This window comes from Lycium barbarum, chromosome 5 (genome assembly GCF_019175385.1).
Source record: "Lycium barbarum isolate Lr01 chromosome 5, ASM1917538v2, whole genome shotgun sequence".
Lineage (NCBI taxonomy): Eukaryota > Viridiplantae > Streptophyta > Magnoliopsida > Solanales > Solanaceae > Lycium > Lycium barbarum.
Genome location: NC_083341.1, coordinates 104,910,021 through 104,937,141, shown reverse-complemented (window position 1 = coordinate 104,937,141; position 27,121 = coordinate 104,910,021).

Here is a 27,121-nt window from a genome sequence, read left to right as displayed (position 1 = left end):
TGAACAAATGAAACGACGAAAATAAGTTTAGAAAAGTGGAGTTATACGACCACTTATACGGTCTGTATAACTTTATACGATCTGTATAAGGGTCCCTATAACCCAACAGAAAAGATGTTTTCCCAGATGGTGAAATATGGACACTTATACGGGCCTTATAATATTATACGGACCATATAAGGGTCCGTATAAATCCTGACGGGCTGAATAATTTCCAAGTATAAATACATGTTCCCACTTCTAATTTTTCATTATTCCCACTTCCCCACTTCTCTAAAGACCTCTAGAAGGTTCTACATATTTCACTAGCATAAATCCAAGACAACTCAAGGATCAACATCATTAATCCAAGGGAATAAAGTGCAAGAAAGCTCTTTGGGGTTGCTAGAAGTCAAGAATTTCTTTGGAAGTGGAGCTAGGGTTTTCTTCAAGTGAGGCATCTCTATCCAAAACCCGTTCCTTCATAATCAAAGGTGATTTTATGATCATTTCATGTTATTAAGAATATTGAGGGGTTGAAAGACTTGGATTATGGAAGAAAGTAGAATATGAAGCTCAAATGTGAAATAATGGTGTTCTTGAATAATAGTTTCACATGAACCATAATTCTTGAGATATTATGAGTATAATCTTGTTGTAAATAATATTATGAATGTTGGAGAAGCATTATATGTGGATGAATACGACATTGGCTGATAACCATGGGTATGGATGACTTTGAGAGGGAATTGTAAGAATTGAATAATATCGAACTTGACAAAGTTATTGATTATGATGTTCTGGATGTGTTGTTGATGTTTGGGATTTGTTATATCATATGGAGGAAGTTGTAGAAACATTGGAAATGCTGCCCAATTTTCGTTAACTTTAGCTTAATCTTAAGTATATTTCCGATTATCTAATCCTAGTACGAATTCTCTTGAATGTAGAATCGTGAACATCGAAGGAAAGCGTTTAATTGATAAAGTTAGAGAGACATCAAGGTATGTGAGGCTACTCCCTTCTTCTTCTAAGGCGTGACTCCTATAATATGACTTCCTTTAACTTTCCATGATTTTCTCATATGCCGGAAACTATGAGTCTATGATTATTAAGAGATGCGTTGTGAATATGAAAATGATGATGATGAGTCTATGTCTAGGAATTCCAAAGCCTATGATATGATATTATTATGAAGCTAATGATCCTTATATGATTCCTTGATATTATTCATTGTTGCTAGACTCACCTTATAACGCTAGTTCCTCCAAGGTGAGACATGATGATTATAACTACTCCAAAATGGAAACGGGGGTTCTCGACCTTACGTCACCCCGATAGAGTTGTAGCATTAAATTGATTTTAATGCATGTTTTGTGATAAGTATATAATGATGAAATTACACTTTGCCAAGATGGTCGGGCAAGAAACCGCTAAGGCGGGCGGCTTATGATTACACCGTGCCTAGATGGCCGGGCATGACACCGCTAAGACGGGCGGCTTAAGATAAATCCGTGCCTAGATGGCCGGACATGACACCACTAGTGGGCGGCGTATGATAGTTACCCGGACGCGGGTTAATGATGATGGTATATTTGATATGCATATATGTGTTTTCCTTTGAAAGTTAAGCAGGTTATATCTTCACCTCATGTTTCATTATTTCTTTATTATGTTAGTATTATTTATGCCTTATATCCTCAGTACATTTTTCATACTGACGTCCTTTTCTTTTGGACGCTGTGTTCTTGCCCACAGGTAGACAGGGAGACAGTGTAAACCCGTAGTAGCTTATCTTATCAGCGGATTCACAGGAGCACTCCACTACTCTAGAGGTGCTACTTATGGTCATGTTATTTTGTGTATATAATTGGGTGTGACGGGGTCCTGTCCCGTCCTTATGTCACAGTACTCTAGTAGAGGCTCATAGATACGGATGCGTGGGTAGTAGTTGTTTCATGGATACATCAGTGTACATTTTTGTATATCATTTTTGCAGTCGTGAGGACTTATGTATATTTATGTATTGCTCTGGAGAGTATATGTGTTCAGGTGGGATATGATGATTAGCATAATGAGTGGTGCTCGAAAGTTAGCTCCGAGTACCCGTCATGGCCCCCTAGTCCAGTCGTGACATTCGGCATGATAGAATAGTACCGATAGAAGTGGACGTCTGAGCATTGGTTATTATGGAGTATTGAATCTTGTGGAAATAATTAGGCATTGTTTGGTAACGGTCGTACTTACAGGTTCACATGGTATTTCGGGGATATGGTACTAAAAGTGATACTTGATATAAGCTCGTTGATGTTAAAGGACTACTCTGTTATTAAGTGAATGCTATGGGCACATCGTTTGATCGGTAAATGGGATTGAGTTGTAGGCTTCTGAGGAGCTAGTAATCGACTAATGGAAATGACTTTAATTATGGGAGAATGCGAAGAGTTAATGACTTGAGGAGTTACTGGTTGTTTCACTTAGATTTGAAGGGAAATATTGATATTGTTGGTGGTTTATTCAGCTTAGAGGGATCATTAGTTTAGAGGATCGGGTGGATCTAAGTGTTTGTTGGTTGTTAGTGATAAAAGTGATCTGAAATGAAATACGAGAACTGAATGATTACAATGAGGCATCTTGTTGTCGGGTTCATGGGATTAAGTTTGTAAGACTTTAGGTGAGGTAGTATGGGTAGTTGAGTCATGTTTAGATTGCTGGGGCATTATATTATAACCTTCAGTAAAAGGTGAGACTGATGTGGTTGATTGGTGTCTCCGAGGTTAAGGGCAGAAAGAAAATCGTTGAAATAAGAATTAGAGATGTGAGATTTTGGTTATGATTGTTCAGTGTAGAGTGGGCTTGAGAGTTTAAAGATGAGTTGGAATTTTTAATTGTGTCATGAGCTAATAGGGCCAGTGATTGACTAATGTAATGATTATCGGTGTTGTACCTAATGTTGGACTAAGGTTGGGAGCCTTGTATTCATTGTGTAATTTGACTAGATCCCGCTACTAGTGGTGTTATTACTCGGCTTATGTGATTTAATAAAAGGGATAGTCGTGCAATTGGTTAGAGGTATTCAGATTCGATAATTGAGGTAAGAGGTGATTCTTCGAGGACTAATAACGTTAAAGATTTTGAGTAAGGGATTAGTAAACAAGGATACTTGAAATGGTAGATCAGTAATGGGTTAACTAAGTTAAGTTCGGGATAACATTTCAGAGATTGAGTAAGACAATTCGGGCAAGGATTACTCAGTGGGATACATGAGGATATTAGTAAGACTGTTATGTGATTCGCCGGATTTTAAAAGTGTTCAGTTTAGAGTGGTAAGCGTTAAGGAAACTCTTTTGTGCAAAGTGTGTGGTATGATCCTATCTCCATGATTGATTCGGCTAGCTCATGAGACTTATGGTTGTGTGATAGACTACTGAGTGGGTTTGTGTAATGGTAAGACAATGTCGGTGTATGTGAACTGATAGAAATTAAGGAATTGAAAAGTCAAGAATAGGTATAGTTAGTTGAGAATCGACAAGAAAAAGGCACATCTTGGGATTACTGGAGTCTATTTAGATTGTGGCGTCGTTGCCTTGCACAGTCAGATGAGGTGTGATTGTTGCGTGAGCTTAAGAAAGGAAGTCTACAGAAATGCACTAAGTGATATGAGGACAATTCTGTGAGGTTCGTGATCAGCAACTAGTGATAAGCATATTTCAGTGAACCGACGTGTTGAGGTTTATAAGAAGTGGCTTGGTGGTACACCGTTGGATAATTTTTGTAACATTCTACAGTGGATGACTCAGCGTGCTTTAAGAGAAAAGATTTGTGGAATCCCTATTATGTGCGGTATAGAGCTATATTATTGAGATGGGACCGTATTCGTGGTAATGTATTATGTCACAAGTAATATTGATTAGACAGTTTGGCTATGCGCTTTTGGTTACTATGGACTTGGAGATTGTTGTGCGAGGTTAACGTAAGAGGTTGCGAGAGTTGTTACTTTCAGAAAATATTTAGGCATATCGAGGTGATACAACGAGAGGTTTGATGGTTAAATGATTATTATATGAGGATTCAGGTTTTGCATCAAAAAGTTCAGGGTTGAATCAGATTTACGTGTCAGGTAAAGATTGAGAAACATGAAGATTGGAATCTTCAGTACTAAGTTGATAACTTGGATAGGACTCAACTTGTGCTGTTGAGGGTGATAGGCATGATTTGTTATGCATAAGCAAAAGATTAGAATTGGCCACAACACATGTGCAATAGGACAATGATTAGTTTCGAAAATTCGGGGATAGTTCAAATGACTATTGGTGATATTCGAGAGTGGTGCATTCATTCAGGGTCAGCATTGTTCGAGTTAAGCTTAATGGTCTATGGTTATATTTCTAGGAAGATATTTAAGGATTCGATGCGTTTCGGCTCTGATTTGAGGTATGAAAGATTTATCGAGCTTTGTCAGGGTTTTCTAGTAGATTTGATGATATTTTTTTAGAACAGTTACTTGGATAGGATGATGGTTTACAATGAACTTAGTACAGATTCGAGAAGGAACTGTTGTGCGAATGGTTTTTATAGTGATCAATTGGGTTCCGACGGACTTTGCTCGGTGAGATATTCAGTGGTGTAGTTTCGATATGGTGATTTGAAGGTTTAAGAAGACTTGAAACTAGCCAAGTTAGCTGTCAGTAAGATCAGTTTTGACAAAATCACTTAGAGATCTCTAATGGATCAAGAATCCTTTCTGGCGTGAGTGAGTCATGGATTCCTGTTTGGGTTTGTATGTTCATGTGTTTCTAAGAAATCGCGGTGCGAAAAACGGCTTTAGTAAGTGCGAAAGAAAGGTCAGCAAAATCAGTATATCTTCCCTGATGATCGTACTATCTCCGATGAACATTCTTTGAGCTAACATCATCAATATAAGAAATCTCAAGACCCATGAACAGAAGGAACCATCATAGACGGGGCATAGGAACATCAAAGATTGAAGTACTCCTAGTGCTTCTAAGAGTAGAGTAATATGGAAGCTCGTTTACTTGCTTGTTCGTTCATATTATAAGATAATGCCAAGAATGAAAGAAAGGTTAGCCTTAACATACCTTGGAGTCTACCTAATGTCCGATGCTTATTTCTTGAGCTTGTAACACTACAACCAAGATAACACGAATTACAATTAGGCCATATACATCCCTTACTACCCATTTCAAGTACGTATGAAACTTGACGGAATTCGAGCAGCATTTCCCCTATAATTCTTACTCCAATCCAACTCCCAAACGGTGCACAACATACAAAACATCATCAACAACAACAATAACAATATACAGCAACATAAGCAAGTAGAAATCTCTCCAAAAATCCAATCGAAATAGCCTTCAAGGCAACCACATCATCAAGCTAGTTTAGGTCTTTCATATCATGTTTTCCTTCACTTTAAACTAATGAATTCCTACACAAACAACTTATGTCAATACCTTCATATCAAAATATAATCAAATCCATGCCAAAACATCTCCCAAAACAACCCCTAATCTTGGTTTGACTCAATTAACTCACCGCTTCCATAGCTATATTTCCTTCACTTTAAATCACTAAAACTCTTGGTAATCAACATAATAGCAAAGATAAGAATAGTATAAATACCTTAAAGGGGCTGGAATTCCAAGAACCAAACTTCAAATCCAACTCCTAAGCTCGACAACTTCAATAGAAGCCCTAGGAACAACTTTCCTTTCACTAGCTCGGGTTTCCGGGGCTCGGATCTTACTTGGATGATGATTATTAGGGAGATTTTAGGGTCTGTTGGTGTGATTTGAAATGAAAAAAATCATGAAATAGATGCATTTATACATCAGCTGCACCGCCTGAAAATTGACGGGTCGTCGACACTTCGACGGCCCATAACTCCCCGCATCGATGTGAGAATTCGGGTCTGCCAGTTGTGTTGGAAAGTAGACTCGCTGAACTTATGAATGCATAGGTTATGGGTTCCGTAACTCCTTGTATTCTAGGAAATATGCCTCCCCAAAGTTGACCCAAAATTTCTGTCCGGAATTCTTTCAAATTTTCCCAAAGTTTCAACAAACTTAATTTCTTCGATTTGCTTAACATCCAACCATCCCGATACTTACTAAACATGATACCAAGCTCTTATGTATGAAGAATGAGCATGTATAATTCCTTATGACCTTAACGACAACCTTGCCTTGTAAATCTTCGTCAACTCACTCACGACGAAACTTTACGTACAAACGTATAGGGTGTAAGATCCTTCCCCCCCTTTGGAACATTCGTCCTCAAATGATAACCTAGTCTTTCATTCTCAATACTTCCTCAGGTGTTCTCTTGTTGAATTCATTCCCTACATATACCTTCCTCTCGACAGGTCATGTTTAATCGTACTATCATTCTCTTTACTTGACATATCTTCATTGCTTCTCTTCTCATTTTTCCTTTCATACGTACTCTTATCATTTCCTCGACTAATTTTTACTTATACCTTGCATTTAACTTGCTAATATCACATGCCTTCTTATCTTATTCTGGAGCTGCAAATAAGACACCAAACGGTCCTTATTTTCCCTTTTTCTTTCCTAGCTGGACCATTTAATACCTCGGAGCTCTAAGTCGAAGACTGTACTTTTGAGTATTTAAAGGTCCATTTTATCACTCTTTCTTTATCCTTATCACGAGCCTTGAAAATCTTTTCTTTTATATCTCCAAGTTACCAGATTTTTTTATTTTTTTTTTGCCTTCACCTCGCGCTATCTCTTAATTTTTCCTCCTAGTTTGTCCTTCATGTAATATGACCCGTTGGTTTGAATGCTTTACTGGAGATACCATATTATCCCATTATTTACTGAATCGTTATTCGATGCCAGTAGCCTTTCTCAAAATCTCCTTTAATCATATTCCGACAACACTATACTTAAGGAGACTCTAATCTCTTTATTGAAACTTGAACTCAACTTTAGGATTAACACGCTCGAATGCTAACTGATTATAGGCATATCTAATAGCCCTAATTCCGGTATACTTGCAAACTCTAAGATGCATAGCTCATATAGGGGAGTAATAAGGATATGCTGCGTCATATTGGCGAATCTCAGAATAGCCTCACAGGTTTCGCTGACTAGGTTTTATTTCTTCATTCAGTCCTTTCTTACATTTGAATTCTTTGTCGTCATTCTTCCAATCATCAACCATGTTACTCACGGAAGTCATCCTTAATTCCTTTCTAAACGTAATTTATCTTATCCAAAATAACTCATGATCATCCTGCCCTTTTTATCGATTGTGACTCATAAACATTCTATCTTAATATTGGCTATTGCACTCAAATTTATTCTTCCCCCCTTTATAGCTTCATCTTATTGTATTATCACAAACAACTTACTTATATCCTTTACCCCCGATGTTTATTCATAACAACCTCTTGAATTCTCTAAATAATCCAGCAACATAGAGTTAATGCTTCGTCCTTTTTGTGCCTTGTCTCGTCTTCTTTTTTCTTCAGACAACAAAACACATACTAGGTTACCCTTGAGAATTACCAAGAATGTCTTAAACTTCACCTTTGGCAACAACTTTAATTTGAATTGAACTGCATCCTTTTTGGAATTTCCCTAAATTAGTCCGCAATGCCATAACGGGTAATCCTTTGTTACTCTGAGGGATCATTGGCATGGTGTGATTGCCGAGTGCACTTAGGAGGGGTGAGAAATCCATTCTTAACTGATATTTGGGGAACTGAAGTATTCACTAATTATAGCGCCTCATTTTTCAATTAGAAAATAATCACGTAACATATCTCCTTGGTGGCTTGTCTTACTCTCAATCGTCTTAAAATGCTAATTTCTCTCCTAGTACAGAAGTACCTGCAGGGAGCGTATCTTCCTAATACCATACTTATCATAGCCACTGTAGCGGGTAGGCATTTAATTATCTTCCTCCTTCCTATACCATTCCTTTCATTTGTGTTAATCATGAATACTTCATAATGTCACTGCTCACTCTCCACTCATCCTTTAACTTGCTGACCTTGTCATCTTACTCTTAGTTATCGACTCATTGTCCTATTCTTTCCTTACTGATCACTTCCTCCATGTTAATTACCTCTTCTTCATACAATCATTCTCTTAACTTATCCTCAATCCGATATAACATTTTTCCTTATTCATTACCTTATGTCGTTATTAGAAGCCCATAGGATTTGGTCTATCAAATGTATAAACTTTAGGCGTCAACGGTGAATCTATTTTGATGTGCCAACCTGTACTCGTACAATACATATATGCGCGTACAAATTCCGTGTTCTACCTTAACAAAACATAGGGGTCAATATATATTGTCTCAAAAAATCAACTACTGCTTCAACTTTGTTGATGGCATCAACAATGTTGATGATGGCGTCAACACTGTTGACGACAAATCAACTTGCAGGCATCAAGTTACAGCAGCCTCTGATTCTCAAGGCTGGTTGACGGTGCATGGTTGACGGGTCGTCGACCATGTTGACGGCTCGTCCATATGCCCGTCAAGTTGCACAGTTCTCAACCTTCTTCCGACGTCGATTCGTTTAAACTCTAATCCTTTGATACTTAGCAGTCATGGGCTCATACCTTGGTACAAATGAAATAACATACTTAACAACTCAAAAGCTCGGAGATAAATCTTAGTACAAAAGACCAATGCGGCTCATATATATATATGAGGATCGGAAAACTACTTCGAAATGACTTGACTTTCTTGACCTTCTTTAAAGATTTGGGTCCTCCTTTAATCACCCATTACTAAACTCCTTTGATCTATAATGACATCTTACCCTTGCAGCACACATATACTCAAATAGCTTAAATTTCGAGAAATTTTGACAGAGTTTCCTTTGTAATTCTTGCTATCCCAAACCTGCACACAGCCCACAAAATACATCCAATGCCTCACAGGCTACCCATAAAACCCATAAAACTACATATGATACACAACTCAGCCACACATAGCTATTAATATGAAAGGGGAAATAAAACAATAAGCTCACTTTATATGCCATATCTGGGCATCCTTCTAGCAAAACATCAAATTTATTTCCTAAACCCTTCGATAATCAGTCCTCTTACATAAAAGTTCATATACTCATAAGACGTTCTCTCTATATACGCTCCTTTACTCCCTTCTGTAATTAATCAATCAAATTTTCCTTTCATTATCACTATCAACATTAACTATAACTAGATCACCAACTGGCGAAAACACCAAAAATGATTTTATCGATTCAGGCTCTATCCCAAACTTGCCGGCAACAAATGGAGTAACATATAGCACATAAACCCCGGATCAATCAATACCTACACATCATAAAAGAATGCTGGTATTATACCTGTGACAATATCAGGGGAAGACTCGAGATCATGTCACCCAATCAATGCATAGATGTGAGGTTGAGGGCCACTCGAACTGGCCGCAGCTCCTCGACCCCTATCACGACCTGCTGGTGCCTATGAGCCTTACCCCGGAGGGCATACAGATAACGAAAAACCAGCTGCTAATCCTGTGGGCTGAGCCCTACCTCCACCATGTAAAAATGGACAGTCACGTTTGATATGGCCTGGCCAACCGTAGGCATAACAACCACCTAAACCCAATAGGCACAGTCCTAAGTGTAATCTACCACACTGGGCACATCGTGGCACAGGTGGCCTCGTCTGAATGGAACCACTCCTAATCTGAGAACTAGGAACTCTAGAACTTTGAGCTAGCCCAAAATAAGTGGATCTATCAAACCTGGGTCCAGAAAACCGCGGAGGCGCACCAGCTGCTAAATAAGCTAAGTGTCTAAAGGACTGCCGCCTTGGGCCACCTCCGAACTCACTGTCAAATCCTAAGGACCTGGACCTCTTGCTCTGACCCCTAATACCATGACCCGCACCCTGTCGCCGAGCCTAAGTTGCTACTAAATAGATCAGCAAAAGGATGGCCTCTCTTATCTCCTGGCCTGAGGCATCTGGTGGAGGAACTAGAGGTGCTGGAGCTGGAGCTGAGGCTCCTCTTCGCTCCTCTGAAGCGGGTGGAGTATGCGAAGCCTGGGATGGGGTCTCACTTTGGGACTCACCCCGAGCCCTGGTAATCCGCTGAGTATGGATAGTAGTCTCACCAGCAGCTACAGTTTCCTTTTGGGGCATCGCTGAAATCAGAACAAATCATTAGAAAGGGAATTCTTAGCTTACCGCTCTATCGCACGATCTAGAATAGAAAGAATGGCAATATCCTAAATGTCCTGTAGCCTCCTACTTATAAGTATGGTGCACAACACACCCATAAACAATACTCTACTAGACACAGTATGTAGACAACCCTAGGATGGAACTGCTCTGATACCACTTCTGTCACGACCCAAGCCGATGAGTCATGATGAGTGCCTGACCCCTAATGACCAGTCACCCCTACACTTGCTTAACTATCACATAATAACAGGGTGGCCCATATCTAAATTATAGGGAGACTTTAGGGTCTGTTGATGTGAGTTGAAATGAAAACAAAATCACGAAATAAATGCACTTATACATCAGTTGCACCGCCTGAAAATTGACGGGTCATCGATGTGCATCGACGGATCGTCGACACTTCGACAGCCCATAACTCCCAGCATCGATGTACGAATTCAGATCTGCCAGTAGTGTTGGAAAGTAGATATGCCTCCCCAAAGTTGACCCAAAATTTCTATCCGGAATTCTACCAAATTTTCCCAAAGTTTCAACAAACTTAATTTCTTCGATTTTCTTAACATCCAACCTTCCCGATACTTACTAAACATGATACCAAGCTCTCATGTATAAAGAATGGGCATGTATAGTTCCTTATGACCTTGACGACAACCTTGCCTTGTAAATCTTCATCAACTTACTCACGACGAAACTTTACGTACAAAAATACGGGGTGTAACACTGGCCATAATAGGACTCCATAATATTGGTACCCGGTTATAATAGAACTCGGTAATATCAGTACCCGACCATTATAGGACTCGATAATATCGGTGCCCGGCCATAAGAAGACTCGGTAATATCGGTACCCGGCAATAATAGGACTTGGTAATATCGGTACCCGGCCATAACAAGGCTCGGTGTCACAAAGAATAGCTATAAACATATATAACATACATGCGTACCCAAAGGAAACCTTGCAACTCTATTGGGGTGACATAAAGTCGGTAAACCTTGATTTATATTATGCAACAATCATCATTGCTATATCTCACCTTGAAGGAACAAGTAACATAAGGTGAGATCAGCAACAATGAACAAAATCAAGAAAATCATGAAATAAGCTCAAAAATCTCATAATAGCACCAAACCATAAGCTTTGGAATTTCTAGAATAGGCTCATCATCCTCATCATAGAACTTTGAGGATCATGAATTTCTAGCTTTCTGGGAATAAGGATGTTATGGAAAGCATGAGTGGATTCATAAGAAAAGAATCATGTCTTTAGAAAGAAAGGGTTTAGCCTTAACATACCTTTTTGGTCTCCTTACTACTTAACGCTTATCCTCCCAAGTTTGTAAATCTATATCCAAGAGAATTCATACTATTGTTAGGCTTATCGTCATATGCTTGTCTTAAGCCTTCAAATTAAATCCTCTTAGAATCGACCAAATTTCGGGCAGCATCTCCCCTGTATTATCTACTTCTTCTAAATTCCAAAACAACTTCCAAACATTATTAACAACATTAACCACAATGTAATCAAGATACTACATGACAAACATATACAAATACATCCGAAACTTCCTTCGAAAATAAGTCCATAAACCAACAACATCAACATATCTATCTACGACCTTTATGCCATGTTTTCCTTTGCTTTAAACCATTAAAATCCTCAAAAATATGACTTAATATCAAACTCAAGATGAAACACAAACCTTATAACTTGAACACTTCACCTCACATAATTCACCCTAAATGTTATCCAGCACAACTTCAATTAGAAGTACGAACAAGCTCCTTCCATAAACTAGTTAAGAATTTTATGGCTTGATCTTCTCTTGATTTGATTTGGAATGGTTTGGAGTGTTGGAGAGAGCTCATAAGGTCTAAAAGGTTTTGTTTTGGTGAAAATATGAGCCCCAAAGTCGTGGCCCTTCTTTGATTCGTCGAGATTCGTTGTTAATCTTACAAACCCAAGCTTAATTTAATGTATAAACTCCTAAATTTGCTATGGTTTGGTGTGAGAATATTGGATGAATGTTGTCGGAGGTTCTAGAGAGGTGTGGAGATGATAAATGGTGAAAATAAGGTGATTTAGGTGACTTAAGAAGGTATATATAGTACTCCAATTTGGTTTGGGCTGATGGGCCGAAATTGGTTGGCTTTTTAAGTAGTTTCTAGAATTTCTGCATAGCTTCACAGGCTTCTGGCAGTCTGTTTTAAAACACCCATAACTCCCTACTCTGATGTTGTATTGACGAATGGCTTGTTGTGTTGGAAATTACACTCGACGAACTTCATTTTAGGCTCTTGAAACACCTCAAATTTTCTGATATACCAGGAGATATACCTCTCTGAAGTTAACCCAAAATTTCTATCCAAAATTCTACTAAATTTTTCCAAATTTTCGACAATCTTATTTTCTTCGATTTGCTTGATCTCTTAATCTTCCGAAACTTTCCATACATGATATTTATCTTTAATTATACTTGATAAGGGTCATGTCCTTTGGTTCCAAGATTGTCCTTCCCGGTTACGACTTATGAGATCATAATTATTCCTTTACTTCATTGTTACGTACTTCCCATGATTTGTACCTTTCAAAACTTCACGGGACGTCTCCAATACTCCATTAATATGGCGAAATACATGGCGTGCTCATGCTCTGAAAGTGCGAGGTGTAACATCCTTCCCCTTTTAGAAACATTCATCCTCGAATATTGTAGCTTGCGAGCTAACGATGCTATCATTAATTTCTTAAAATGGTTGTCCTCCTTTAGTTCCTGATCTCCATGCTCTTATACTATGGGCTCATTAGTCTTCTTTCATATTCTCCCAATTCTTTGTCGAACTCATTCATTCGTTCTATCTCCTCATGTTCTTATGTATGTACCTAGTGGTCAACTGATATCTAGTTACCATCCTGGGACCTGTTGAAATTAAGGTGGTATTAACTCATGATTACTATGGCTCCCCACTGATCTGGGAGTACTCTTAAGGTTGTACTCTTTTGCCTTGCTCCTTATTTCTCTACTAGTAGATAAACTCTCTTGTTCAGATGTGGCACCTTTCCTTGCTTGCTTCTCTGGTGCTATTTTAGATTATCCCTTTTTGTACTAGTCGACCTTATATACATACCATATCATCTCCTTTTAATTCCTTGGTCGGACTCCTTAATTCCTTACAACATCATCATAGTTCCACTTATGGTAGCGCCCAGATGATTTGGAATAGCATTCCTTACTAGTGACTTATTATTCTCAGTGATTATTTTATTTCAGATTGTCCATCCAGACTTCTTTTCAACACCAACCTCAACACCATCCCTTATATACGTGTATATAATACTCCCTCGTAGCAAGATTATACTAATAATATACTAATAATCACAGCTCAAGCTAATTTACGACTCAAGATATCATCAAATTCATATTTGAACTTTTCCTTCAATTTCTTCTCCTCCAATCTTAACATAATTACAATATAACTCATAAACATGGGACTAAGGTAAAATCTTACTCAATCATAACTTCCTTTCAATACGAGTATGCTTCCCTCCTTAAGTCATTGGTTCTCTTATACCGGTGATTATTTGAGACTTAAATTAGCCTCCATTCTCCTTTGGCCCCTTATCATCGTCCTTGCACTATTCTGCTGGCCATTTCATTACAGCGATTGCTTATATGGTTCTATCTCATACACCCTCATAATTGATACAGTCGGCGATTTGGAATTTCACAACTTATGAGGTACTTTCTAATCTTAGGCAGTACTAATGTCTTACTATCCATAGGCACACTATCTTCCTTTCCTTTGAAGATCATTGAACTTCCTATAAATATTCCTCTTTTAAAGCTTTCATCTCTTCTAGTGCTACAATTCTTGTTAGTAGTCCCGATTGTCCCTTATACCTATTCCTGGTCAGCTTGCAGGCCCTTCTTACTCCTTCTGTTACCTTTTAGAGTACGTTACTGCATGTTTAATTGTAACCAAAATTTCTCCGGTGTAAGTGATTCCAATCATCGCCCGGAACACAATGTATCGCGTTGACAAAACTTATTCTCTTTGATTCCCTAAACCTTCATCATCTTGTCATGCCTCCTTTTTCACATTTGTCTCATAATATACTTGGATTTAGTCCGTTCTCACTTTTCTTTAGCACATTCTTGATATATCGGTTCATCTCGAATTTTGGCCCCTTCAAGCCAGTACATTTCCCTCTTTTGAACTTGGGAATATTGTAGTTCATCTTGGAACTGAATTTGTTCTTCCCCTCTTTTTAAGGATGTTCTCATATACTGGTAACATTCGAGTATTAACCGTCTTTTGTGGTCATCTGGCCGACCTTAGCGATCCTTTAACTCTTCTATTCCATATAATGTCGGAGTTCTTTTCATCGCATGGTTTAAATTATTTCCTTTTTGCTAGCTCAGTTCTTATATAAAGTCAGACGTCTACACATACCGAACACACTTCAGATGCTTATTGATCACTTCTTCCTTTTATGAGTAATAGTCCCCTAGGCTAATGAATTAATGGTGACATAAAAGTTCATCGCGCTCTTTATGGAGTTTCTAACTATACAACGCTCCTTCCGCCGTAATCTTCCTTCATAATTATCTTTTTAATAGTATCCCTGAGATTATTCTTGCTCTAGGTTCCCGATTCTGATTTATGTCTATACCATACTAGTAAAAGTTGATACTCTATCTCATTCATTCTCACGAACCGTCCTTTCCTTAGTTTAGCTCACATTGTCCCATAGTTTTTCTTAACTGGTTGCTTGCATCATAGTCATGCGTCATAATCCTTATAATGTCCCGCCGAATCTTGTTCTCATCATGAAATATTAGTAAAATACACCCTTTTCTTTCTCCCTTCATTCATTTCTTATTTTCCTTTGCGATACCATAGCTTGCTCGTATTTATGTCTATCTCTCGTATATTCGTCCTTTTTTCCTTTGTAATCGTATCTCTCTTCCAAGTCCATTGTCTTATGCTATCAATGTCTACATTTGGCCAACCTTACTAATTTATTAGACTTCCTCTTACCGTCGATGTTCATATAACTTCCTTTAACCAATTCATTAACATACTTTCTCTTACTTTTGTCCTTAAGGTCCTTCTTGATTTCCATTGCTCTTAAAGTGCTCTTTTCCCTTTGCCATTTTACAGTATGTGCCTAGAAATGTGTAGAACATTCCACTATAAGTACAAACCTGTCATCAACCCGTCCTGATCTTATGTGTGTGTGTGTATATATATATATATATATAAACTTCTAAAGTAAAATTTTCCTCTACTCGTTAACTTCCTTTTCCATATCAATATCTCTTCGTTATCTCTTCTAACCAATCTAATCTGTAAATCGTAATACCGTATTTGAGTTCCTAATATCAACTTTCCTTATGTTTTCAATAAGTCTCAATCCTCCGAAATCTCGAATGCAACTCATTCCAGTTCCTTTAACTACTAATCATTTTTCCCCTTTAGGGTTCTTCCCTTAAATTAAATTAAAATCATTCTAAAACTTCTCTTTGAAATCATCTCATAATTGTTCATTCAATCATGACTTACCAAACATCCGATTGTCACATTTTCCCTTCATTCTTTCTATATAGCACAGACATTCAAACAATTCAATTTGTAAGAAATTTGGCAGAGTTTCCTCTATACTTCTTACTGCCTCATTCCTGCACACAGCCCAGAAAACACATCCAATGCCTCACAGGGTGATCACAAATACCCGCAACATCTTGCTCCAGTTCTTATATCAAAGTCTATCAATATCAATAAGGCAGGAAACATACCTTTCGGAGTAAAAACTTCAATTCTCATCAATTACCTCATAGCGGCACAATCAACTGCTTGTTCATAATCAAAACACTTAGGGTTAGAATCAGTGACATCACATCCTATAATTTAGCTCTACGACACGATCTAAGATAAGAAGGAAGGGTCAATGGTTCCTAAATGCCCTGCAGCCTCTTGTTTATAAGTGTGGCGTGCTTCAAACCCATAAACAAGACTCTACTAGACACGGCTCATAGACACTCCCTAGGACGAACTACTCTGATACCACTTTTGTCACGACCCAACCAGAGGGCCCTGACGGGCACCCGGAGCTAACATACCGAGCACCTCTAAGCATACATCTCATAATCATTTCTGAGTGGACCATAAAGATAGCTCATGGATATCATAATCTGTAAGGACATATATCACAACATAATGGCACATCTCTATATAATCCTCAACAACTATGCCCATCATCACCAGCTGACAAGGTTACTAAAATATTATACAACAGTATGAACTGGTAGGGTTATGAAACATCTAACTGTACACATATGTCAACGAGCCTCTACATAGAATATAAGCAACCATAAAGACCAATACTAATAGACTGCAGCTCCGAAGTAAGTGGAGTGCTCCTGAGAAATCATTGATAAAGCACCTATGGATCTGATCCGTCTCCTTGCCTACCTGCGGGCATGAGCGCAGTGTCCACAAATAAAAGGACGTCAGTACGAATAATGTACTGAGTATGTAAGGCATGAATAGTAACATGTTAGAAGCATAAAGAATAGCGTAAGATAAAAGAATCGTTTATACCTCATGATACCTTTTAAGACATTCGTCGTGCTTAATTAACCTTTTCTAGAAAACATTTCATATATCCACACACATACCTATACAATATCGGTACCCAGCCATAGTAAGGCTCGGTAATATCGATACCCGGCCATAATAAAACTCGGTAATATCGGTACCCGACCATAATAGGACTCGGTAACATCGGTACCCAGCCATAATGGGACTCGTTAATATCACATGGACTCAGTAATATCGGTACCGGCCATAATAGGACTCGGTAATGTCGGTACCCGGCCATAATAGCACTCGGTAATATCAATACTTGGCCATAATAAGGCTCAGTGTCACAAAGAATATCTATAAACATATATAACATACATGTGCATCCAAAGGACATGTTGCAACTCTATCGGGGTGACATAAAGTCGGTAAACCCTCGATTTATATTATGGAACAATCATCATTGCTATATCTCACCTTCAAGGAACAAGTAACATAAGGTGAGATCAATAACAATGAACAAAGTCAAGAAAATCATGAAATCAGCTCAAAAATCTCATAATAGCACTAAACCATAAGCTTTGGAATTTCTAGAATAGGCTCATCATCCTCATCATTATCATCATAGAACACATCTATCTTTGGCATCATAAGAACTTTGAGAATCATGAACTTCTAACTTTTTGGGAATAAGGATGTTATGGAAAGCATGTGTGGATTCATAAGAAAAGAATCATGCCTTTAGAAAGAAAGGGTTTAGCCTTAATATACCTTTTGTCTCCTTACTACTTAACGCTTATCCTCCCAAGCTTGTAAATCTACATCCAAGAGAATTCATACTATTGTTAAGCTTATCGTCATATGCTTGTCTTAAGCCTTCAAATTAAATCCTCTTAGAATCTATCGAAATTCGGGCAGCATGTACCCTGTATTATCTACTTCCTCCAAATTCCAAAAAAAAAAAAATCCAAACATTATTAACAACATCAACCATAACATAATCAAGATACTACATGACAAATGTATACAATTCCGTCTGAAACTTCCTTCGAAAATCAGTCCATAAGCCAACAACATCAACATATCTATCTACGACCTTTATGTCATGTTTTCCTTTACTTTAACCCATTAAAATCCTCAAAAGAAACGACTTAATATCAAACTCAAGATGAAAAACATACCTTATAACATGAAGAACTTCACCTGACACAATGCACCCTAAATGTTTGTCACGACCCAACCCCGTGGGCCGTGACTAGTGCCCGAGCTGGACACCCGTACACACTCACTTACCAGAATTGGCATACAAATGGCTTATCCAGATACGAAGGCCAGACGTCGTCTTAAGCGGTCACATATAACAAATGTATCACACAGAAGCCGGCAAGGTTGTCGTAAAACACATCGCCCAAAAACATATATATACATATGTACACACGAGCCGATAAGGCTGTCACAGCAAATGGAACCGCTTAAGACATAAATCACACAGGCATAACTGAACAATAACGACCCAGGACCCACATACATGTCTACAGGCCTCTAAGAATAACAACAGAATCATATGACGGGACAGGGCCCCGCCGTACCCCTGAATATATCCATACATATATACAACGGAAGAGTCTACACCAGAATGTAGGCTCCAGAACAAGGGAGCACTCCAAAACAGCAGAATAGGTGTACTAAGCTGGCGGGTCACCAGAACGAGCGTTTGTACCTGCGGGCATGAAACGCAGCCCCCCGAAGAAAGGGGGTCAGTACGAAATATGTACTGAGTATATAAAGCATGAAATACAATAATCAAGATCATAACTGAAATAAGAAGTATGGAAAACGAGTACAGAGATCAGTATACCAAAAAGCTTGTTTTTAAAACACAAATAATGCATATAAAAATCATGCATAGGTCTCAGGAACGTGGTCGCCACTCCGACGCTGGCGCCACAACACATCATACTCCAGAAGATTTCATATCTCCGTACAACCCCGAAACACATCATAACATCACAGCACATCATACGCCATAACACATCATAACGCCGTATATAAGCGGTACCCGGCCCCCTAGCGAGGGACTCGGGGAACCGTAACACATCATACTGCCAAATATAACATAGAGCCCACGATGACAAAACCGGCCCGGGACTCGGCGAAAGATATAATAACAGTATGCACGAGCAGAGTAGTGAGAAACTATATGCACATAAATCAATTTTTAAGACTCGATAGACCAGTACCATTATCGACACCTGAAGGAACATAAACGCGTTTCGAGTAAATCCGAGTTAGTATAAGAAAGTTATGGACATTATTAGCTTTATGATCCTCTAGGAACGTAGCGAAGCGATCCGAGCTCGTCTATGAAAGTTACGGACATTATTCGACATAAAGCTGTTAGGATAAAAATTCTTTACACATATTTATTATACAATCATACAAAAGACACAAAGACCATAGTTCGACTATATTAGGAATACTAACATCAAGAAGTGAATAAAAATCGTCGGCATGCTCGGATCTTATGAATGGAGTTACCCCGAAGCTCGTACCATAGCTTACTTGCAACTAGGACATGCCAAAAGAAAGAAAGGTTAGGCTTTACATACCTTGCCTGCTTCCTAAGCTAATACCAACTCAAGTCTCGGGCTCCCCAAGATCTACAATAACGTCATTAAATACCAAACGTTAACTACAAGTAATTAGGAATTCAATCCTAAGCTAGTACTTGTCTACAGAAATTTCGGCAGCATTTCCCCTGTAAATTCAACAACCCCGAGAATTCAACTCGGCCAAATCATCAACAACAATACCAACAACCATATTAACAACATCAACAATTAATTCAAAACGCACTCTAACATTAGCAACTCCCTTTTACATAATTCGACGGCATTCCATTTACATTCACTTCAACTACATACAATCAAGCTAACACCAATGCTCGCACACTCAAATACTAATCCGAAACCATTCAAACAAAACTCAAGAACACTTCAAACAATCCGCACAATATTCAACATAATCTAACCAATATGTCACTCCACCCGAAACCTCCAAAATGCAACAATAGCAATGACAACACATTTCTTTCTTTCAAATTCATGAACTACACCAATAATTCACACACTAACAACATTATTTTCCATAAATACAAGAAGACTACATTCAAATCACATTGGCTTCTAAAACAGCCCACAACAATTTCAACTTCAATTTGAATCATTAAACTCTCATTTTCATCATAGAATCCATAACGACAACAACCAAAATACTAGATAAAATAAGTTCATTCCTTGCCATACAAAGAAGCCCATATCGGCCACCACCCCAACACACAAGTTTCATGGTTTTCATCCATTTCCACACTCTTCAACATGTACAAAACATTCATAACATATGAAAAAGAGGATTAAACCTTACCTTTCTTCACTACATTTCTCAACTTGACTAGGGTGGTAAAGTGCACAAATTAGTGTTTTGCTTGCTCCAACAACTACTTCACGTTAAAGAGGACCTTCCAATTGGTTGAATTGCTAGAAGAAAATATTTTTTTTGTGATCAATTTTTCCAAGATGGTTGTTCGGCTATGCTATGGCCGAATGGCTTCTCTTGTTTTTCTCCAAGTTTCTTGAATTTTCTAAGTGTGAAGATGATGATTAATATGACTAATAAGTCATCTAATATATACATATATTATACATCCATGTGGGCCAAGGCCCACACCATAGTGCACGGCCACATGGCCCTTTTGTTCAAGAATTTTAAGCTTTCCATAAATCATTTTTAACCCCAAACTTTCCTTAATATTTCCATGAGCCACCTTGTGAATTTACCTTTTTGCCCCTAGCCTTCCTTAATATTCCATACTAATAGTACTTACAAACAACTTGTGCATTAAGACAAAACCGGAAAATGGCCTTGTCCTTAACTTATCGTAGTTAACTCGGAATGTCCCAATGTACAAAATACGGGACGTAACAATGTTACACCTCGGAAATTTCTCCGTGAGCGTACAATGAATAGGCCAACGAAGAGTATGAGTGTACAGTGTTTTACTAAGAAGGGGATGACTACTTATGAGTTTTGAAAATGCGAAAGTTGCAGATTTGCGCTTCGACCTGGTTGGTCGTAAAATAGAATACAGCCCGTAAAGTGGTTTACGGACCGTAAACTGCTATCGTCTTTCAACATTCCAAAACTTCAACTTTCTGCCAAATGTCTAAATGGTTAAATACGACTCAGAATACGAACCGTAAATCAAAATACGGCCCATAAACTGTGACCGTAAACCACCATGACCTCCAGCAAACCTTTCTGGTTCTGTTATGCTTAAATATGGTCGTGAAAGACGGACCGTAAAGCAGAATACGGCCCGTAAACTGGGTTTACGGGCACTGTGCACTTTCGACGACTGTTCACTTCAGATCAGATTTTGGGTTATTAAAAAGGGGACCAAGTTTATTATTTCATTTCATTTCACTTCTACATGACACCCCTTCTCTCTAAAACATCTCTCTACATAAATTCCACAAGAATTCAAGGATATTTGGTGATCAACAACATAAACTAAGTGACTCAAGTATAAGAAAACCCATTAAGGATCATACAAGTCAAGAAATCTCATTGGAGATAAACTAGGGTTTTGCTCAAGTGGAGTATTATCAACCAAGGCTTGTTCCTACGACATCTAAGGTAAGATTTATGATGTTTCTATGTTGTTTAAGGTATTTAAGAGTCGAAATACTTGGATTGTAGAGAGGTATGGAAAAATAGGTCATGAATGTGGAATAGTTTGAATTGAGTTATGAGTCTTGATGTATTGTGATGTAAATGTGTTATAAATGATGTTGAGAACATGAGATGAGCAATGTACGTGAATGGACATAGTTGTGTGTTATAGCCATGGATATGAGTAATTGAAAGTAAGTCTAGAAATGTGGATAATGTGGATGAATAATGATTATTGTTATGGTCTTATGAATGCATTATTGATGTTTGGGAGTTGATATACGCTATGGAGGAATGTCGTATAAATAAAGGAAAGGTTGTCCGATTTTCTCTAGCTTTAGTCATATATGCTAGCTATCGATTCTAATGATAGTATGACTTTAATGAAGGTAGAAACGCTAGCATTGGAGGTGAACACGCAAGTGTAAAATAGTGAACCGAAAAGGTATGTAAGGCTAAACTTTCTTTCATAAGGCATGGTTCTTTGGCCAAATACCTAACTCTTCTATGAGACTATGATGTCCTTCAAATGACTTGATCTCCCGAGCTAGTAAGCTCATGATTCTTGATACGCCACGATTGTACTAAATCCCTCGTATGACGAGTAGGCCGATAAAGATAAATGTGATTAATGACGATGATAGTATAATGATGTTGGTGACGATGATGATAATGATGTAAATAGTAAAGATGCTTATGAGCTATTATGTATATGTGTCTATGTATGACTATTATGGAACCCCGAGCTTATGAGGCCGGGTAAGATATGTAAATAAGTATGTATATGATTACGTAACGCGCGCACACCTCTGCAGATGGTACGGATAACCCTGACGCCTTGGTAGGGCCAAGTAGATGTAACCCTGAAGCCTTGGTAGGGCCAGGTATGAGTAACCTTGAGCCTTGGTTGGCCAAGTATGTATGAAACACCGATCCTGCATGGTCGGGTATGCTATATAAATGCTATGTATATGATATGATAATGTATATGATATGGTTACGAGTATGAATACGAATATGACATGATATGAATGTGAATAAAGGTATGTATATGAATACGAGTATAAATACGAAACGAAAAGATCCTATGCACGGCAAGTAAGTGCCAATGACGATGATATTACTATCTCCCATCTTGTGCTATTTCTCATGTTGCTTATTATGCTTCTATATTGATATTGATCATGCTCTACATACTCGGTACATTCTTCATACTGACGTCCTTTTGTTTGTGGATGCTGCGTCATGCCCGCAGGTGCATAGGGAGACAGGCTCGATCCATAGCGGTATTCTCAGAGACTACCTGGCAGAGCTCCATTTCATTCGGAGCCATAGCTTTTGGGTACTTATTATTTTGTGTATATAATTACAGGCATAGTGGGGTCCTGTCCCGCTTATGTGATATGTTATACTCTTCTTAGAGGCTCGTAGACATGTGAATATGGTTAGATGTGTCTGGCCTTGTCGGCCTATATTTTGTGTATTATTTTGATAGCCTTGACGGCTCATGTACATTGACGTGGTATAGATGTCATCCATGATATGAAAGCGTTGTCGTCTAATGGGACTAGCATGAATGATGAGTAGAAATGTATGTTTAATTATGTGGCTCACCTAGATGTAAGTATAAGTGTAAGCCATAGGGTGCCCGGGTGGGCTAGCACCGGGCGCTCATCGCGGCCCTCTAGACGAGTCGTGACACTAAAACTTATCCAGCACGACTTCAATTAGAATACGAACAAGCTCCTTCCATAAACTAGTTAAGAATTTTATGGCTTGATCTTCTCTCTATTTGATTTGGAATGGTTTGGAGTGTTGGAGAGAGCTCTTAGGGTCTAGAAGGTTTGGTTTTGGTGAAAATATGAGGCCCAAAGTCATGTCCCTTCTTTGATTCGTCGAGATTCGTCATTAATCTTACAAACCCGAGCTTAATTTAATGTATAAACTCCTGAATTTGCTATGTTTTGGTGTCAGAATATTGGATGAATGTTGTGGGAGGTTCTAGAGAGGTGTGGAGATGAGAAAAGGTTAAAAATGAGGTGATTTAGGTGACTTAAGGGGGTATATATACTAGTCCAATTCAGTTTGGGCTGATGGGCCAAAATTGGTGGGCTTTTAAAGTAGTTTCTAGAATTTTCGCGTAGCTTGGCAGGCTTCTGGCAGTTAGTTTTAAAATGCCCATAACTCCCTACTCGGAGTCGTATTGACAAACGGTTTGTTGTGTTGGAAACTACACTCGAAGAACTTTATTTTAGGCTCTTGAAACACCTCAAAACTCCTGATATACCAGGAGATATACCTCTCTGAAGTTGACCCAAAATTTCTGTCCAAAATTCTACCAAATTTTTCCAAATTTTCGACAAACTTATTTTCTTCGATTTGCTTGATCCCGGAATCTTCCAAAACTTTCCATACATGATATTTATCATTAATTATACTTGATAAGGGTCATGTCCTTTGGTTCCAAGGTTGTCCTTCCCGGTTACGACTTATGAGATCATAATCCATCCTTTACTTCATTGTTACGTGCTTCCCATGGTTTGTACCTTTCAAAACTTCATGGGGTGTGTCCGATACTCCATTAATACGGCGAAATACGTGGCGTGCTCATGCTCTAAAAGTGTGAAGTGTAACATATTCCATTCAGGACATGTTGTACAAAGACTGCATTGGCATTGCATCCACATTACATACTTCATTGGATTGTATTGCATTACATTGCACTTCTTGGTTTTCTGTTATATGGGTGTAATATGATTGTGATATACTGGTTCGGAATGGCTATATTGAGACTTGGCACAGTTGGGTTTAGATGCTATAACATAGGTTATGACTTGTTGTGATATGATTGTGATATACCGGTTCGGAACAGTTATACTGATACTTGGCACAGTTGGGTTTAGATTCTATAACATAGGTGATGACTTGTACTGTGGATATGGATTTTTGTTGACTTGTACCTTGTTATTTTACGTGTTTATCTTGCTTTGTTGTCTTTATATACGTTAGTTAGTCTTAGTCGGCCTATGATACCTACCAGTACTTGTTGTTTGTACTGACCTGCACTTGCTGCATTCTTTTATGAATGCAGAGTACCAGGTTGGATCTTTCTCTATACCTCGTGGCTGATATTTGAGGATTGTTGATTCGAGTCTCTTCAGAGTGAGCATAAGGACGTTCACTGCCCGAAGATTCTTCCTGTTACTATGTCATGCTTCCCATTCTGAGACATGATTTTGAGACTATTTATGTATTATTACTCAGACTTGTAGTATTTGGTTTAGATACTCTTGTATAAGCAGACCAGATACTGGGGTGGATTTCTTTTACTTCCGCACTTATTTATATTATGTTTGTGAGACTTACGTTATTTTACTTTCTTCCGCTTTTTCTATCTTTTGTGAATGTTGGGTTAAGGGTTTACCTACCGAGGTAGGAAAGGTAGGTGCCCGCACGACTTAGTGAAATTGGGGCGTGACAGTATCAGATTCCTAGGTTACCGGTCTCATGAGTGTAAGAGCAATGTCTAGTAGAGTCTCGTGGAATGATACGATGACGTCCGTACCTATCCACGAGAGGCTATGGGGCATCTAGGAAACTTCCTTTCTTTCCTTCCCATCATGCTATATCAGTCAGTTTCATCTCTAAGTTGAACCCAAGTGGTATATGTATGATCCCAATTGGTATCTCAACGAGTCCAATTGGTATCTAGCAATGTCGTCCTATCGATGATCTTTGCACTATGTGTGTATGTTACGTGTGTATACGGTGAGTTCCCTGTGTTGTACAATCCTGTTAGGCAGTAGAAAAATGCCCACTGACTCAGACCCTTCACCGTAGCAGTGTACACACCGCCATAGCGGGTTCACCATAGGAACTTAGTCCACTACACCAGACCTTCACGTTTTCAAATTCTCACCATTGTGAAGCCTGATTGGCTACAGCGAATTCGCTGTAGCGGAAAACCACCGCTATAGCTGTCAACATTTTCCAGTGACCAAATTTTCACAATTTCTTATCCTATGCAATTCATACAAAACTCAAGGAAAGCTAGAAATTCCAAAGCCACAACTTCATAAAAAAAACACCTAGCCCAGCAAGGGAAAAAGTCTTTCAGTGCCGAATCGCAAATATCCAAAACCAAATACGAAAAAACAAAGGAAATTGTTCAAAAACATCCAACCAAAACAACCCAAAAAAAAAAGTAATCCCTTGTCTGAAGTAAAGGCCCTACACGGGCAATGAAAACCATGCTTAAAAGGAGGGGGGGCAAGAGACACCTAGGCCACCGCCTTGCCCTGGCTCGTCACCTCCTGACCACTATTTTTGAAGTCGTTGGAAGAGTCGTTGTCGAGCCCAGACCAGCTCAAAAAAAATAACAGTTGGGTGTCGTCCTTGTCACCTTGGGGGGCTTCGCCTTAGGGTCCAAAGCCTTTAAAAGGCTCTTGGTGCCCTTCCACATTCGGGCAAACAACTTATCCCTAGACCGCAATTTCTGTTTCTCCTTCTCAAGGTCCGCCCAGAGGCTTCCCTGGATCTCAGCCATAGAAATATAGAAGCCCTGCAAAGTGTCTACCAACTCCTGCATCTTTGTCTGAGCATCCATGTATTTCTTCACCTCGTCCGGGGTGAAGCCATTCTACCCAGCAGCAGCACTAGATGAACCAACCTCCATGGAAGGCCAGTCTAAGCCCAATATCGTAGTTTTTATTGCCGCCATTTCGGTCTCAAACCTCTCGAAGGGCCCCTAAGCCGGAGGCTCTGAAGGGCCCATCCCATCTCCACCCTCCTCCTGATCATCATCGCTATCATCATCGGAGACAAGCTTTTGGATTTTTGACCCCTTAACCCTTAATGGATCGAAGTCAACATCAATGCTGACTATGTTATTAGTGGGCTCCCTAGGCACCTACGCTCGCCTACACAGCAAGGTAATAAGGGAAGGGAACATCAAACTCGGACCCGGCCTGGCCAAAAAAGCCTTCCACTCTAAGCTCACCTGCCTCCCCATATTCACGAGCACCCCATCCATCACACAAGACACCACAAATGCTCGGGGGTAGGTGATGTCAGTAGTGTTACTCGAGGGGTGAATTCAGCGAGACACAAGGTTAGGCCACCTGCGACCGTTAGCTAAAAAGTAGTGACTTTTAATTCCGGTCTAGCTATTAGCCTAAGTGATCTTACGCCTCTTGTTCTCCGGAACTAGTATAGATACCAACCAAGGACCGTTACCATCGTGGTCCATGGCAAGCATCTCATCATTCAGGACGTTGTTCAGCTCATAGATTGCGTTAATCACCTCGGCCCTAATTTTCACCCTGACACCTCGAATCAGGATCTCCGGATCCAGAGAGGACCAATCCACTGTAGGGAGCATTGCGTAAAACTCTCAGACCCAATTAGCATGGCATCTACCGGGGTCCTGAATCAATTTGTGCCACCCGAAATCTTGTAGGCAGCTGTAAAACTTCGAGGCATACTCATCCACCTCATCCATAACAAAGCCGCTCAGCCAACAACACTTTGCTCTGATGCACCATGTAGCGCCTTTTGCTTTGGGGAGTTGGAAATTTTTCATAGGTGGGAGCTTCTTCAAGTTGGGCCAT